This window comes from Mangifera indica, chromosome 1 (assembly GCF_011075055.1).
Source record: "Mangifera indica cultivar Alphonso chromosome 1, CATAS_Mindica_2.1, whole genome shotgun sequence".
Classification (NCBI taxonomy): domain Eukaryota; kingdom Viridiplantae; phylum Streptophyta; class Magnoliopsida; order Sapindales; family Anacardiaceae; genus Mangifera; species Mangifera indica.
The window spans coordinates 18,072,747-18,089,171 of record NC_058137.1 but is presented as its reverse complement, the minus strand read 5'-3'; positions in this window follow the sequence as shown (position 1 = coordinate 18,089,171).

The following is a 16,425-nucleotide window of genomic DNA, read 5'->3' as shown; positions in this document are numbered from 1 at the left end:
TTGATAGATACCTTCTTTCATCGAACATTCCCCAACAACACTATATGGAAGCAATAAAACAAGCTCATCTTAACAGCATCGATATTGTCATCCCCTCATGGCCTAGCTAAAAAAACATGCTCAATATTAGATACTGCATTTTTTAACAACCCTGAAAGTAGGTATCTCTAATCCTATATCTGGATGCACAGGGAACATACGATGAAAGTGTAATGTGCTGGTTGAATGATAGCCCCGTCATCAAGAAAAACTCAAATAGGTTGAACCTCATGTCAACCCCATTAACCTTGAACCATAACTCAGGAAGAGGGGGCAACACCAAAGATGAAGAAGAAGAATACGGATCCAACATACTTGTGCTTAAAAGAATGTCTCTATACCATAGTCTACCTTCCTCAATCGATAATATATGAATTGAGAATGTGACATCATCCTATTCAGTAAGATATATAATTCAACATATATAAAATATTCAAGGTATCAATTAACTCATTAATTAATCATTACATACCTGATCACCAATGAAAATAGTGTCTATATGACTTTAAGTCGAAACATCATGCATACACCACTGAAAAATCCATGGAGATGCGTGGATATCAACCATATCCACCAAATCATATAGGGTATCCATCATTTTATATATCCAATACTGCAATAGAACAATTAATGGTTAAGTTGAATCTATTCGTATTTTTGTCAATTAATATATATAATCAAGAAATATAAACTTACCTAAAAAAGCGAAAGGAAATTTGTAAAGGTCATATTTACACATTTTGAGCATCTAACCAAAACAGACTTTATCATTGGCCTAGGACATTGACTCATACGTCATCTGCCATACTAAAATGCCTTAGGGATAGGAATTAAACTCATCTAGATGATCAACCAATTGAAGGTATTTGATTGATACCTTCTTTCGTCGATCATTTCCCAACAACACTATATGGAAGCAATAAAACAAGGTCATCTTAACGGCGTCGATATCGTCATCCCCCCATGGCCTAGCTAAAAAACATGCTCAATATCAGATACTGCACTTTTTGACAACCTTAAAAGTAGGTATCTCTAATCCTATGTCAGGATGCATGGGGAATATACGATGAAAATGCAGTATGCTAGCTAAATGATAGCCCCATCATCAAGGAAAACTCAAATGGCTTGAATCTCATGTCAACCCCATTAACCTTGAACCATAACTCAAAGAGGGGGGTCGCACCAAAAACGATGAGGAGGAATACGAATCCAACATACTCGTTCACAGAAGAATGTTTACATACCATAGTCTAGCCTCCTCAATCGGTAATGGATGAAGCAAGAATGTGACATCATCCTATTCATTGAGATATATAATTCAACATATTTACAATATTTAAGGTATCAATTAACTCATTAATCAACGATTAGATACCTGATCACTAATGAAAATAGTGTCTATATGACTCCAAGTCGAAACATCATGCGTACGCCATTGGAAAATCCATGGAGATGCATGGATATCAACCATATCCACCCAATCATATAGGGTATCTACCGTTTTATATATCCAATACTGCAATAGAACAATTAATGGTTAAGTTGAATCTATTCGTATTTTTGTCAATTAATATATATATAATCAAGAAATATAAACTTACCTGAACAAGCGAAAGAAAATTTGTAAAGGTCATATTTACACATTTCGAGCATCCGACTAGAACAGACTTTGTCATTGGCCTAGGACATCGACTCGTATGTCACCTGCCACACTGAAACACCCTAGGGATAAGAGTTAAACTCATCTAGATATCTACCAATTAAAGGTATTTGATAGACACCTTTCAGAAATGACAAAAATCTAAAAAACAGAATTCAAATTCAAATTCTTTACGTTGAAATACCTTAGAATGTTAATAATCAAAAAATCACTTGGAGATCTGAAATGTACGAGTTGATACTCTTTAGAAATAACAAAAATATGAAAAATAGAACTGAAATTCGAATTTTATACGTTGAAATACCCAAGAATATCAACAATAAAAAAATTATTTAGAAATTTAAAATGTACGAGTCAATATTTTTTAAAAATGACAAAAATCTGAAAAATAGAATTGAAATTCGAATTCTATATGTTGAAATACCCTAAAATGTTAACAATAAAAAAATCACTTGGAAATCTTAAATGTACGAGTCAATACTTTTCAGAAATGACAAAAATCTTAAAAATAGAATTGAAATTTGAATTCTATACATTGAAATATCCTAAAATGTCAACAATCAAAAATTTATTTGAAAATCTAAAAAATATGTGTTGATATATCATAAAATAGCAAAAATCAAAAAATCAGAATAGAAATTCGAATTCTATATGGTGAAATACTCTAGAATGTCAATAATCAAAAAATCACTTGAAAATCTGAAATGTACAAGTCGATACTTTTCATAAATGACAAAAATCTGAAAAATGGAACTAAAATCTGAATTCTATACATTAAAATACCCTAAAATATTAATAATTAAAATATTGTTCGAAAATTTGAAATGTACGATTTGATACTTTTTACAAATGACAAAAATTTGAAAAATAGAACTGAAATTTGAATTCTATATGCTAAGATACCCTCGAATGTCAACAATCAAAAAATCATTTGAAAATCTAAAAAATACGTGTCGATATATCGTAAAACGGTAATAATCGAAAAAACATAATAGTAATTTGAATTCTATACAGTGAAATACCCTAGAATGTTAACAATAAAAAAATAACTTAGAAATCTGAAAAAATGGATCTGAATTTTGAAAACTACATAATAATTACATCGTAAAACGTATCTTGAAAAGCATAAAAAATAAAGAAACGAACATCAAATTCGAAAACTGCATATCGAAAAACCACAAAACAAGATAAATGGATATGAAATTCGAAAACTATACTTCGAAAAACCTTAGGTGTGCAAAAATGTCAATTTACCCCTTTATAAAATTTCTACTCTCAAACAGATCCAATATTTTTTTTAGCCCCTTATCAATTTTCTAATCTCCTACAGGCCTTACAATTTAAAAAAAGTCAATTTCTTCCAACCCATGGTTTTCACGGTTCAACCCATGGTTTTTTGTAAAATATCACACAAACCCTTATAGATTTTCCCCTTATCTCCCTAGCCCCTAATATTTCAAAAATACTAAATTTTCCCCTCTCCCAGGAGTAATTGTTCCTTCTTGTGAGAGATTTCATTCAGTCCGTGGGATACACTATTCTCACAGACCTTATCGTCGACAATTCCAACCCATTTTCTAGCTAAAATTGTCATTTTAGCCTTCAATTTCAACATAAATCAAATCTACACATCCTATAACACAAAACCCCTCAAGAATTTCAAGCAAAACAACCAAGAATCAAAACATTTTATGCATTGTTAAAAATTGGAACCGTAAAAATTCAAACCTAAAAATGTCTCTCAAGTCTCAATAATCTGAATAATAAATCGATTCAAACAAGAGTAAGGATGATGTACTAATCTTCTTTGCCATTTTTGGTTGTCAAAAAACACGAAAATGTTTGAAAATCGCTTCGCCCATGGAAGACTTATGAGTGACCCAAAATTTTTTGAATTTACACAGTGAATCCGTGGGAAAATAACAAGGGAATTATGTAACATTCTCGGTTTATATATAGAGGCAATTTGGTCATTTCACAAAAAGGAAACATTTTCGCTTAATCCTAATTATTTTAGATAATTTCGCTTGAACCCCCTTAGTTTTACGCATTTAATTGAATTTCCCAAAAAACAATTATATATATATATAAAAGTTACAAAAATTATTTTAACTGATATCTCTAGAACCTTTGTTTAGATCATCTTGAATTATGAAGCTGCATGGAAAAATAGGAAGTGACATTAATTGTTACGTCACATGACGTAGTTAAGTCATAATTTATTTGATTTTTTATGACAATTTATTAGCCAGATTTCAATAAAACCATAATTTCCAATACTTAAATTTAAAATTTTATTTTTGTATTCCTCTCTCCGTTCTGTTAATTAGAAGAATAAAAAATCATTTATTATGATATAATATTCCAACAGGTCCTCACATCTCTTCGTTTTGTTTTGATTATGTGTTGTTTGATTGAGTGAATAATCATGCGTTATAGAGGTGTACACTTATGCATGCCTTAAGGAAGGGTAAAATCATCATCATTTCATGTTGAGCACATGAAAATGGCTAAGGATAGAGGACAAACGGTTGTGCATGGTTGATTTGCATGCTTGTGCATCCATTCATTGAATTTGAAAATTAGATAAGATCAATTCCTTAATAATTTTGGAATCTGTCTTTAATTATGTAATTGTAGGGACGACCGTGTATAAGAGACGCACAACCATTTGTGGCATTATTTCATTAAAATAAAAAAAGTCACCACGGGTGTTTGACTCACATTATCAACTAAATACTTTCATAGTAGAGATAACTACTAGAGTGTTTGTGAGTCACTGAGGGTTGTTGAGGCAAACATTAGTTCATCTAGAGTCATCATAGCCATAGGAAGACCTTATTAACGTCGAAGCACAAGTAAGTACAATGATTTTCTTGGTTTGAATATATATTGGAATGTTATGCATGTTCTTGATGGTATGTATACATTTGATCATAAAGGTACATTTTATAATTGTTACAATCTGGAAAGCTTTTCATAGTTATGGATTAGGTATCATATATGTATATGATTATTGATGGAACATGTTATATATAAAGCATTGATTTGGTTATGGATGATTAATGAGTACTTTAGGGATCCTTTGACTGAAAAATCTATTTAGAATACTTAAGAAATGATATGTGATTATTTAGAGACTTTAGATTGCTTTGGTTTGAGTGGAATCGATGAAAACATGATAGATCAGAATTATCTAGGCACTCTTGTATGCATCTTTGTTATAAATGGCAACTCCCTATGAGTTAACGCACATTCATCCTAGGGTTAAGAGCTCGCATAGTCATATAGTATGAGATGCACACTTGTATATAGTAGTCAAATGAACATTCGTGTTAAGAAAAAAGAACGACTGTGACTTGAGTGTAAGGACCTAACGGATGTTAGTTGACCTTTAAAGTATTGCTAGTCAAGTTAAAGATGAATGCCCATGACTTGTAAAAGTGAATGCCTATGTAAAGGCTAAGTGAAATGTACAAGGAGCAAGGGCTAGATACGTTTGTTCATGCAGTGTAGAAAGACCATTTTACCCCTATGTTATATGCAAAAAAAGGGATAAGAATAGAAAGACCCTAATAAAGGAGAATTAAAATAGTTAACCATATTGAGTATGCCCGACTATATGGAAGATGACAAAGACCTTGACTAGAGTAGATCTAGGTCAAAAAAAAGTCGAGACAAATGATGTACATCAAGATAACCACCAATTTTGTGTAAAAATGGTGTTATATATTAAAGCAATAGGGCTAAGAAATAGACAGATACCCATGAGATAACCAAGGTGCATTACCCATTCATTTTAGTTCAATTCAAGTATGCATAGTAAAAAAGAGTGACATTAGTTAATTTTTCACCTGGTCAGTGAGATGCAGCACGTATATATCCATGTGAAGGCTATCCTAAGATAGTAATCTAGTCAATAATCTTGTAACTATGCACACATGGTAAGGAAGGGACTGCATTTAGATTCCTTGTATGACTAGAGTATTAGTATTAGTAGTTCAAAGCCTAGTAAAAAATGTGTGAGATGCACTTAGATAATAGACATATGGGATGTTGTTTGCTTTCATATGGCATCAAGATTACTAAGTTTAGTTTAGGCATTAGTCATCTAGGATGACACTGCATATGTATTTAGGGCACAAGTGTGTCGAGATGAGATAGATAAGTATAAAAGGATGTCGAAAAACATCTAATACTAACCACATAGAGAGATGTTGATTGAACATTATAAACTATGAGATGTTGTATGCAAAGTGCTGAGAGGTCACCTACTTACTAAGTGATTTTCACTCATATATTCATTTGTGTGGTTTTATAGGTACATAAGGTGAATAGTAAGCCATGTGGGAAACAATGATCTAGCTTAAAAGGTTGCATCAGACTAAAGGGTAGTTTAGTAATTTCTTATTCATGTTTGATGTATTTATATTCAATTTAAGACTTTTTTTGTAGTATGAACATTGTTTAGTTGATATATTTCTAAACACATGGATTTTATGATTTGGTTGATGTTTAACATATTCAAAATTATTCAATTTATTGATTTATGCACATTTTTTCATGTATTGGCATTATGAGTTTTATATCATGTTGTATATCCGTTATAGTTGAGTAAAAGTTTAAGTTGAACATGTCTCTTAGGATTCATATTTCGAGTAGTGATATATATCTAAAGAGGAGTGTTACAATCAAACATAATCATTGCTTGATTATCTTTTATAGCATTTGGAGAAGCTTTACATGAATTTAATTCAAAACATAAAACTTGCCTATAAGCTTATCATCTAGGGTAAAGGATCTTTACAAATACACTATTGGGATCAACTTATGGTGACTTCAAGTTTTTGGTATTTGACAGGCATGAATTATTTGCATATGCGAGGCTTGAGTTCTCCATATGTCTAACAAGTGCATTATCTATATGTATAGGGCATAAAGTTCTCTTCATATGGTTCATGATGAGAAAAAAGCTTTCATGTTTAAAAGTTGTGCTTTCCTAACAAGATGAATTAAGTCTTTCACATTGAACGTGTGAGTTATGGTCTACAAACCATAAGTTGGCACTAGTGCAACCTTGGTTATAGTTTGCTTGTCAACGGGATGCCTATAAAGTAGCAATTATTGACTCAATGAGTCATTATGCTCTTATTTTGATGATAACAAACTAATATGTCCCTAAACATATTAACTAATGATTTCACTTGAGTGTGAGCTTAGATTGCAAGAATTTATCGAATGCACTTGAAGGAGTTTCAAGATGGAAATGAAAGACAAAGCTCAAGTGAAGAATTCTTGAAGATTTGAAGTAAACTCAAGTTTAGGTAGACATGTTTGTAATTTGGAGCATTTGCTTTGATTGGAATATCTATTTGCATGGGATAGCTCACTTAAAAACTCATTTTTATATCTTTCACGGTTAAAATGTCATTTTTCAAACTTATTGGGTTAAGCCAGGTTTGTCACTAAAGTTTATTAATTCTTTTAAAATGATGAAGTTTTGTGAACTATATTTTCATATCTTAAAGTTGGTTTTGAAAGAATTTTCAAAACTAGAATAAATTGTCACTTTTCAAAGTTTTAGGGGTCAAATTATAATTTTTGAAAATTTAGGGGGTAATGCAATAAAATTTGGTCGATTGAATTTGACCAACCGAATCAGCTTTCTAATTGTCTAGAAGCCATGTATTTTGGCTTCCAGAAATTTGATCAACCGAATTAAATTCGGTCGACCGAATTTTGGTTTGAATTTTTCAACGGTTAGTGCCACGTAATCTCCATGAAAGTGCTACATCACATCCGGTTGACCGAATTACATCCGGTCGACCAAATTGTATGTTTTCTAGAAAACTAAAACGGCTATTTTTTGTGCACAACGATAACTTTCCTTATTTTCCCTTATATAAACCCAATCAAATTCGTTCGAAAAAAACTTTTGCCACCAAAAACTTTCATATATTTGAGAGCAAATTAGTTTTGAGCTATTTACTTGCAAATTCTTCTCTCTAATCAAAACCCTTGCTCATACACTTTGTAATTTCATTTGCATTGGGTTGTACTAAGCTTTAACTTTCATATACACTCTTGAGAGAGATCATATTTCAATTTCGTACTAAAATTCGTGCTATAAAAGAGTGAGGTTCACTCTTGGAGAGATTAGAAAATTTCTTGTGAGAGAATTTGAGTTTTTAACATTTGTAAAGGTTAATAGCACCTTGGAAGCTATTTTGGTTGTGAAGAAAAGCTTGGTTAAGGTTTAGGTCAACCAAGGATTAGTGGAATACTCCAAGGGAGAAAGCTTGGAGGAGTGGATGTAGGTCGGGTTAAGCCGAACCACTATACATTGCGTGTTTGATTTTCTCTTCCCTTAAACTCATACTTTATGTTATGTTATTTTGATTGTACTTATTATTTGGAATATTTTAGTTATTCTCATAAATTAGATTAAAAATAGGCAACATTCATTGATTTGAATAAATTGCTTTAATTCTCAAATTTGGTAAAGATTGTTTTAAAACTGTCTAATTCACCTCCCCTCTTAGGTCATTCGATCCTACAATTGGTATCAGAGCTTGGTTGCTCATTCTCATAAACTTAATCGTCTAAAGCAATGGCCATGAACCTAAAAAAATCTCATACCGTTAGTGAAGGGTTTGTCCCTAATAGACCGTCATTGTAAAAATCGTATGTCAATTTTCCTTCAAAGTGATTATGAATTGTGGGATGTAATGCAAGATGGATCTTTTGTTCCTATGAAAGAAGTAGATGAAAAACAAGTACCCAAAATTAGGGAAGAAATGACCCCTCAAGATAAGAAGAATATTGCCATTAATGCTAGAGCTATGAATGTGTTATATTGTGCATTAAATGAATATAACTTTAACAAGGTACAAGCTTGTACCTCGACTAAAGAAATTTGGGAATTATTGATGATGTCAAATGAGGGGACTTCACAAGTCAAGGAGACTAAAATTAGCATGCTCACACACTCATACGAGTTGTTTAAGATGAATGAAAATGAAACTATTAGTGACATGTTTGATAGATTTATTACTATTGTCAATGAATTGAAAAATCTTGGTAAAGTTTAACTAACCAAGAAAATGTCAAGAAACTTCTTAGATGTTTGCCTCCCTCTTGGGATTCCAAAGTGACGGCAATCGAAGAAGCAAAAGATGTTAAGACTCTACCTCTTGAAGAGCTTTTAGGTTCACTTCTCACTTATGAGCTTACTATGAAGCAACGACAAATTGAAGAAGTGGAGAAGAAGAAAAAAAGTATCGCCTTCAAATCATCTATCAAAGAGAATGAAAAATTCCTAGAAGAGGAAGAGGAGACATCAAATGATGAAGATGAAGACATTGCACTCTTGAGTAGAAAGATTAGAAAGCTTCTAAGGAATAGAAAGCTAAGAAGAAATGGATACTTCATAAAAAGGGATGCTTCTAAAGATGAAAGGGGAGAAAGACAAAGGAGAGAACAAGTTGTGTGTTATGAATGCAAGAAGTCGGGACACATCAAATATGATTGCCCTCTCCTCAAAATTGGTAGATCGAAAAAGAAAGCAATGAAGGTTACGTGGGATGATAGCGATGAAAGTGAATCCAAAAAGGAGGATAATGAAGTGGCCAACATGTGTTTCATGGCAATTACAAATAATAAGGTAACTAACTCTAACTCATCTAATACTTGTGATGATTTAGATGACATAGATGATGAGATTGATGAAAACCCCTCATATGAAGAGTTATATGATACACTTGAAGAGATTAATGAAAAACTTGCTCTTTGCATGTCTAAAAATGCAACCCTTAAAAAGAAAAATTTTAATTTGGAAAAGGAAAATGAGTCCTTAAAGAAAGAAAATGAAAATCTTAACCACAAAATCCTTAAGCTTAAAGGAAAAGAAAATGAAGCAAATTCCATTTTTGAAAAAGAAAAACAAAAGTTTGAAAATGATCTTTCCATAGCTAAAAGGGAAAAAGAAATTATAGAAAATGAAATTAAAGTTTTAAAAAGGGGAGTAAAGGATTTAAGTGAAATAGTTTTAAAATTTAAAAATGGAAAAGATATTCTTGATAAAATGCTTAGTGCATAAAGGGAAGTCTTAAACAAAAGAGGACTTGGTTATAAACTTTTTATCAAGGCAAAATACTTAAAAAATTATTTTGTTAAAGCCTCAACTTCAAGTGAATCAAATATAACTTGCAATTATTGTGGAAATAAAGGTCAAATCTCATCATCTTATCCAATTCAAAAGAAACATCATATGGGCACTAAGAAAGTGTGGGTTCCTAAGGGAACAAAAACTAACCACCAAGGACCCAACATGATTTGGGTACCTAAGACAAATTCTTGAATCTCCCATTGTGTTTAGGAACCGAAAAATAAAAGGAAGAAAAGCAAATGGTTCCTCGATAGTGCTTGCTCAAAACACATGACCGGAGATATTTCACTTTTCTTGACAATAAGCAAGAAAGATGGAGGACATGTCACCTTTGGAGACAATATGAAGGGTAAAATTATTGGCATTGGAGATATTGGTAACAACTCTCATATTATCATTGAAAATGTTCTTTTGGTAGATAGTCAACTATGTGATAAAGGATTTAAAGTCATTTTTGAGCCAAATAGTTGCACTATAGAAAATATGAATGATGGAAAAACAAGTTATGTAGGAAATAGAGATCGAAATGTTTACACTATAGATGTAAAAAATGCATCTCATGAAAATCTATGTTTCTCAACATTGCATGAAAACAGTTGGTTGTGGCATAGAAGATTAGCTCATGCTAGCATGGACTTGATTTCAAAAATCTCCAAGAAGGAGCTTGTAAAAGGTCTTCCTAAAATATATTTTATTAAAGATAAAATTTGTGATGCATGTCAATTTGGTAAACAAACAAAAAATTCTTTTAAAAGTAAAACTCATATTTCTACATCTAAACCTTTACAACTTCTTCATATTGATCTTTTTGGCCCTTCAAGAACTGCAAGCCTAAGTGGAAAACATTATGTTTTTGTTATTGTTGATGATTTTTCAAGATTCACTTTGGTACTTTTTCTTGCATCAAAAGATGAAGCCCTCCATGCATTTTCAAAATTTGTCAAGAAAATACAAAAAGACCATGCATTTTCAAAATTTGTCAAGAAAATACAAAAAGAAAAAGAAATGCATATTTCTTGCATTAGAAGTGATCATGGGGGAGAATTTGAAAATCATTTATTCGAAAACTTTTGTGATGAGCATGGTATTGAACATCAATTCTCTTATCCTAGAACTCCCCAACAAAATGGTGTTGTTGAAAAAAAGAATAGGACAATTCAAGAGATAGCTAGAACCATGTTAAATGAAAAAACTTTACCTTAATATTTTTGGGTGGAAGCCGTAAACATCACATGCTATGTTTTATATCGTGTTTTAATAAGACCATCTTTAGATAAAACTCCATATGAACTTTGGAAAAACAAAAAACCAAATATTGGTTATTTTAAAGTTTTTAGATGCAAATGTTTTATTTTGAACACAAAAGAAAACTTAGGAAAATTTGATTCAAAATCGGACATTAGCATTTTTCTTGGATATTCATCATCTAGCAAAGCATATAGAGTGTTTAACAAAAGGACACTAGTAGTTGAGGAATCCATTCATGTTATTTTTTATGAATCTAATCCTTCAACTAATGTGCAAGTTAATATTGATGATGATCAAGTTAAAAATAGAGACCAAATGGAAATTCATGATTCACCAAATGATGATAAGGATGAAGCAAACCAAGAGCTAAAACATGAAGAAGATAAAGATAAAGATCTTCCTAAGGCTTGAAGGTATGCAAATGCTCATCCTAAAGAATTAATTATTGGTGAGGAAAATCAAGGTGTTAAAACTAGATCATCCTTTAATCTTTGTAATAATTTAGCATTTTTTTCACAATTTGAACCAAAAACATTTCATGATGCATTAAATGATGAATTTTGGATTTTAGCCATGCAAGAGAAACTAAATCAATTCGAAAGAAATAATGTTTGGAAACTAGTCCCTCGTCCGGATCATCAATCCATTGTTAGTACAAAATGGGTTTTTAGAAACAAAATAGATGAGTTCGGAGTGGTTGTTAGAAATAAAGCTAGATTAGTGGCTCAAGGCTACAACCAAGAAGAGGGAATAGATTTTGAAGAAACTTTTGCACTGGTAGCTAGACTAGAATCCATTAAGATGCTTTTGGCATTTGCATGTTCTAAAAATTTTATTTTATATCAAATGGATGTCAAAAGTGCTTTCTTAAATGGATTTATCATGAAGGAAGTTTATGTTGAACAACCTCCCGGGTTTGAAAGTCATGATTTCCCAAACTATGTTTTTAAACTTCAAAAAGCTCTTTATGGTTTAAAACAAGCACGCTGAGCATGGTATGAACGTTTGAACAAATTCTTGCTTGAAAAAGATTTTTGCATTGGAAAAGTAGATACTACATTGTTTATTAAGAGAAAAGAAATTGATATCTTTTTGGTTCAAATTTATGTTGATGATATTATCTTTGGATCTACTAATGTCTCCTTGTGTGAAGAATTTTCTAACCTCATGAGCAAAGAATTTGAAATGAGCATGATGGGAGAACTCAAGTATTTTCTCGAACTTAATATCAAGCAAAGCAAAAAGGGTATCTTCATCAACCAATCTTCATACATCAAGGACTTATTAAAGAAGTTTGGCATGGAAGGACTAAAAGCTTCAAGCACACCAATGAGTTTAACTATCAAGCTCACCAAAGATGAGAGTGGGCCAAATGTTGATGTTAAAAATGTATAAAGGTATGATTGGCTCTCTTTTATAGTTAACCGCTAGTAGACCCAATATTATGTTTAGTATGTGCTTGTGTGCTCGATTCCAATCATGTCCCAAGGAATCTCATTTAAAAGCCCTTAAAAGAATCTTCAAATATTTGCATGGCACTAGATTTTTAGGGTTGTGGTATCCTAGAGAAACGTCTTTTGACCTAGTGAGCTATTCAGATGCCGACTTTGTTGGATGCCGACTTTGCCGGAAGCCAAGTCAATAGAAAAAGTACTAGCGGTACTTGTCATTTTCTAGGTCATGCATTAGTTTCATGGTTTTCAAGGAAACAAAACTTCGTAGCTTTATCAACCGCAGAAGCGGAATATATTACCGCCGGTAGTTGTTGTGCTCAAGCCTTGTGGATGCAACAAACTCTTAGGGATTATGGAGTTAGCCTATCTAAAACTCCAATCTTGTGTGACAACACAAGTGCTATTAGCTTATCTAAAAATCTCATTCAACACTCTCGAACCAAGCATATAGAAATTAGATATCATTTTATTCGAGACCATATTCAAAAGGGTGATATTTGTCTTGACTTTGTATCCACCGAAAATCAACTTGCGAATATTTTTACAAAACCTCTTGGGAAGAACGTTTTTTGCAAAATTAGGGTGAGCTTGGGATCATGGAATCACCACATTAGCATTTGCACTTAAATATCATTGTGGCTGTGGTGTTTTGGATTAATTGAAAATGTCAATATATGTTTTATGCATCATTTCATGTTTGACCATCCTTGATAGTTTTCTTGTACCAATTATTCTTACATTGATTTTTAATGTGTTTGATTTAATTTTCCTCATATTTAGCATCAAATTTCATTGTACTTTATGTTATTGAGTCAAAATTGCATAGTTGGATCATTTTGGCTTGTTTATACTCAATATGGGACAATAAAATGCATAAAATATACACCAGAATTTTGCAAAATTCGGCTGACGAATTGGAAAATTCGGTCGACCTAATTTGTCAAAATTCGATCGACCGTTTTCTATAATGTTTTGCAATGTATAAGGGAAAATGTTTCTCTACCTTTTTACATCATGTTTCTTCAACTTTTGTTTTTATCAAATTGGTTCCCAACATTTTTTCTACACTTTCTAACCAAAATTCTCTTTCAAAAACATCATAATTCACCTAAAATTTCAACAAAATCTCCAAAAATTCTAAACCCTGAAAATTTGATTTTTACTCAAATTTATCCAAATTTTTCTTATTTTATATAAAACGCATATTTATCCCTTCTAGTATCATTCTAATATTTCCTAAATACCAATTTTTGAAATTAAGTCTTAAATCAAAAACCTTTAATTTTATCATCCAAAATTCGGTTTTTGTCTTAAAATACCTCTTTTGGTTATCCTTTTTTTTTTAAATTTCAATTATACCATTGGATTTCTCTCACCATTTTTAACTTGGGTGTGTATTCAAATTTCAAATGTGTGAATGTTCATGTAGATTTACATTTTTGCCCTTGTATATACATTTGAAGCCATGGTGCATTTCATCACATTTTATTGCATTCAATATGGCATTTATACTTCTTCTTCTCTATTTTCCATTTCAAACTTACTTTTGTGCTTCACTTTATTTAAGTTGATAATTATGTGATTAGTTTATGCATAATTAAGCATTTGTTCATTTATGTGACATATTTGTGCATTTTACATTAACTTACACTTTATATTGTCTAAGATTAGTACTCTTACTTGGATGATTATGATTGCTTGGACTTTTTTTTTTTATTGGTTTAGCCTTGATAATCATATCTTCTATGTATGTGTTAAGGTATTTTAGTCTTCCTTTACCTTATTGGATATATACCTTGCATTTTTCTTTTTTATAATGACAAAAGGGGAGAAATTATACATGTTATATTCTATATTTGATTACGGATACATTTGATTATGAATATGGATGTGATATTTAATGTTTATGGATTTTCCACATGCTTTGATGTTTTATCTTGTTTGAATTGTTAATGCTCTTATTTTGATGCTCATACTTCTTTAGACATTCTATTCATGCACTAAGCTTTAATGTTTATTATTGGCCATTTTGGTAATCATTTTTATACATTGTTCATAAATGATAGTCTTCTTTTGTCTCCTTGATTATATCATTTTATCCATTGTCTTATTCTTTTTGATAATGACAAAAGGGGAGAAAAGTTTGAATGACGATTGCTACTTTCATTTCATTGATGTTATGGATATTGTGGATATTTTGAAGAAGATATATGTTGTGGATATTTTGATGAAGATATATGTTGTGGATATTATGGATATTTTGATGAGGATAAATGTGATTGATGAGATTAATGTTGAACATATTATTATTTGCATATATTCAGGGGAGGAAACTTGATTTTTTAAGGCGAACTCTTGCAAAATTTTTTAAAAAATCAAGTGTTTTCTTAACTTCAAAGAAATACATTCATTGATATATTTTATAAAATTCCTTGAAGTGCATATATGTTTGTCATCATCAAAAAAGGGGGAGATTGTTGACTCAATGAGTCATTATGCTCTTATTTTATGATAACAAACTAATATGTCCCTAAACATATTAACTAATGATTTTACTTGAGTGTAAGCTTAGATTGCAAGAATTTATCGAATGCACTTGAAAGAGTTTCAAGATGGAAATGAAAGACAAGGCTCAAGTGAAGAATTCTTGAAGATTTGAAGTAAACTCAAGTTTAGGTAGACATGTTTGTAATTTGGAGCATTCGCTTTGATTAGAATATCTATTTACATGGGATACCTCACTTAAAAACTCATTTTTTATATCTTTCACATTTTGGGTTAAAATGTCATTTTTCAAACTTATTGGGTTAAGCCAAGTTTGTCACTAAAGTTTATTAATTCTTTTAAAATGATGAAGTTTTGTGAACTATATTTTCATATCTTAAAGTTGGTTTTGAAAGAATTTAAAAAATGGGTTAAATTGTCACTTTTCAAAGTTTTAGGGGTCAAAATGATTTTTGAAAATTTAGGGGTAAAATGCAATAAAATTCGTCAACCGAATTTGACCGACCGAATCAGCTTTCGAATTGTCCAGAAGCCATGTATTTTGGCTTCAAGAAATTCGGTCAACCGAATTAAATTCAGTCGACCGAAGTTTAGTTTGAATTTTCCAACGGCTAGTGCCACGTCACATCTGGTTGACCGAATTGTGCGTTTTCTGAAAAACTAAAATGGCTATTATTTGTGCACAACGGTAACTTTCTTATTTTTTCCTATATAAACCCAATCAAATTCGTTCGAAAAAAACTTTTGCCACCAAAAACTTTCATATATTTGAGAGCAAATTAGTTTTGAGCTATTTACTTGCAAATTCTTCTCTCTAATCAAAACCCTTGCTCATACACTTTGTAATTTCATTTGCATTGGGTTGTACTAAGCTTTAACTTTCATATACACTCTTGAGAGAGATCATATTTCAATTTCGTACTAAAATTCGTGCTATAAAAGAGTGAGGTTCACTCTTGGAGAGATTAGAAAATTTCATGTGAGAGAATTTGAGTTTTTAACATTTGTAAAGGTTAATAGCACCTTGGAAGCTATTTTGGTTGTGAAGAAAAGCTTGGTTAAGGTTTAGGTCAACCAAGGATTAGTGGAATACTCCAAGGGAGAAAGCTTGGAGGAGTGGATGTAGGTCGGGTTAAGCCGAACCACTATACATCACGTGTTTGATTTTCTCTTCCCTTAAACTCATACTTTATGTTATGTTATTTTGATTGTATTGATTATTTGGAATATTTTAGTTATTCTCATAAAATAGATAAAAATAGGCAACATTCATTGATTTGAATAAATTGCTTTAATTCTCAAATTTGGTAAAGATTGTTTTAAAATTGTCTAATTCACACCCCTCCCCCCCC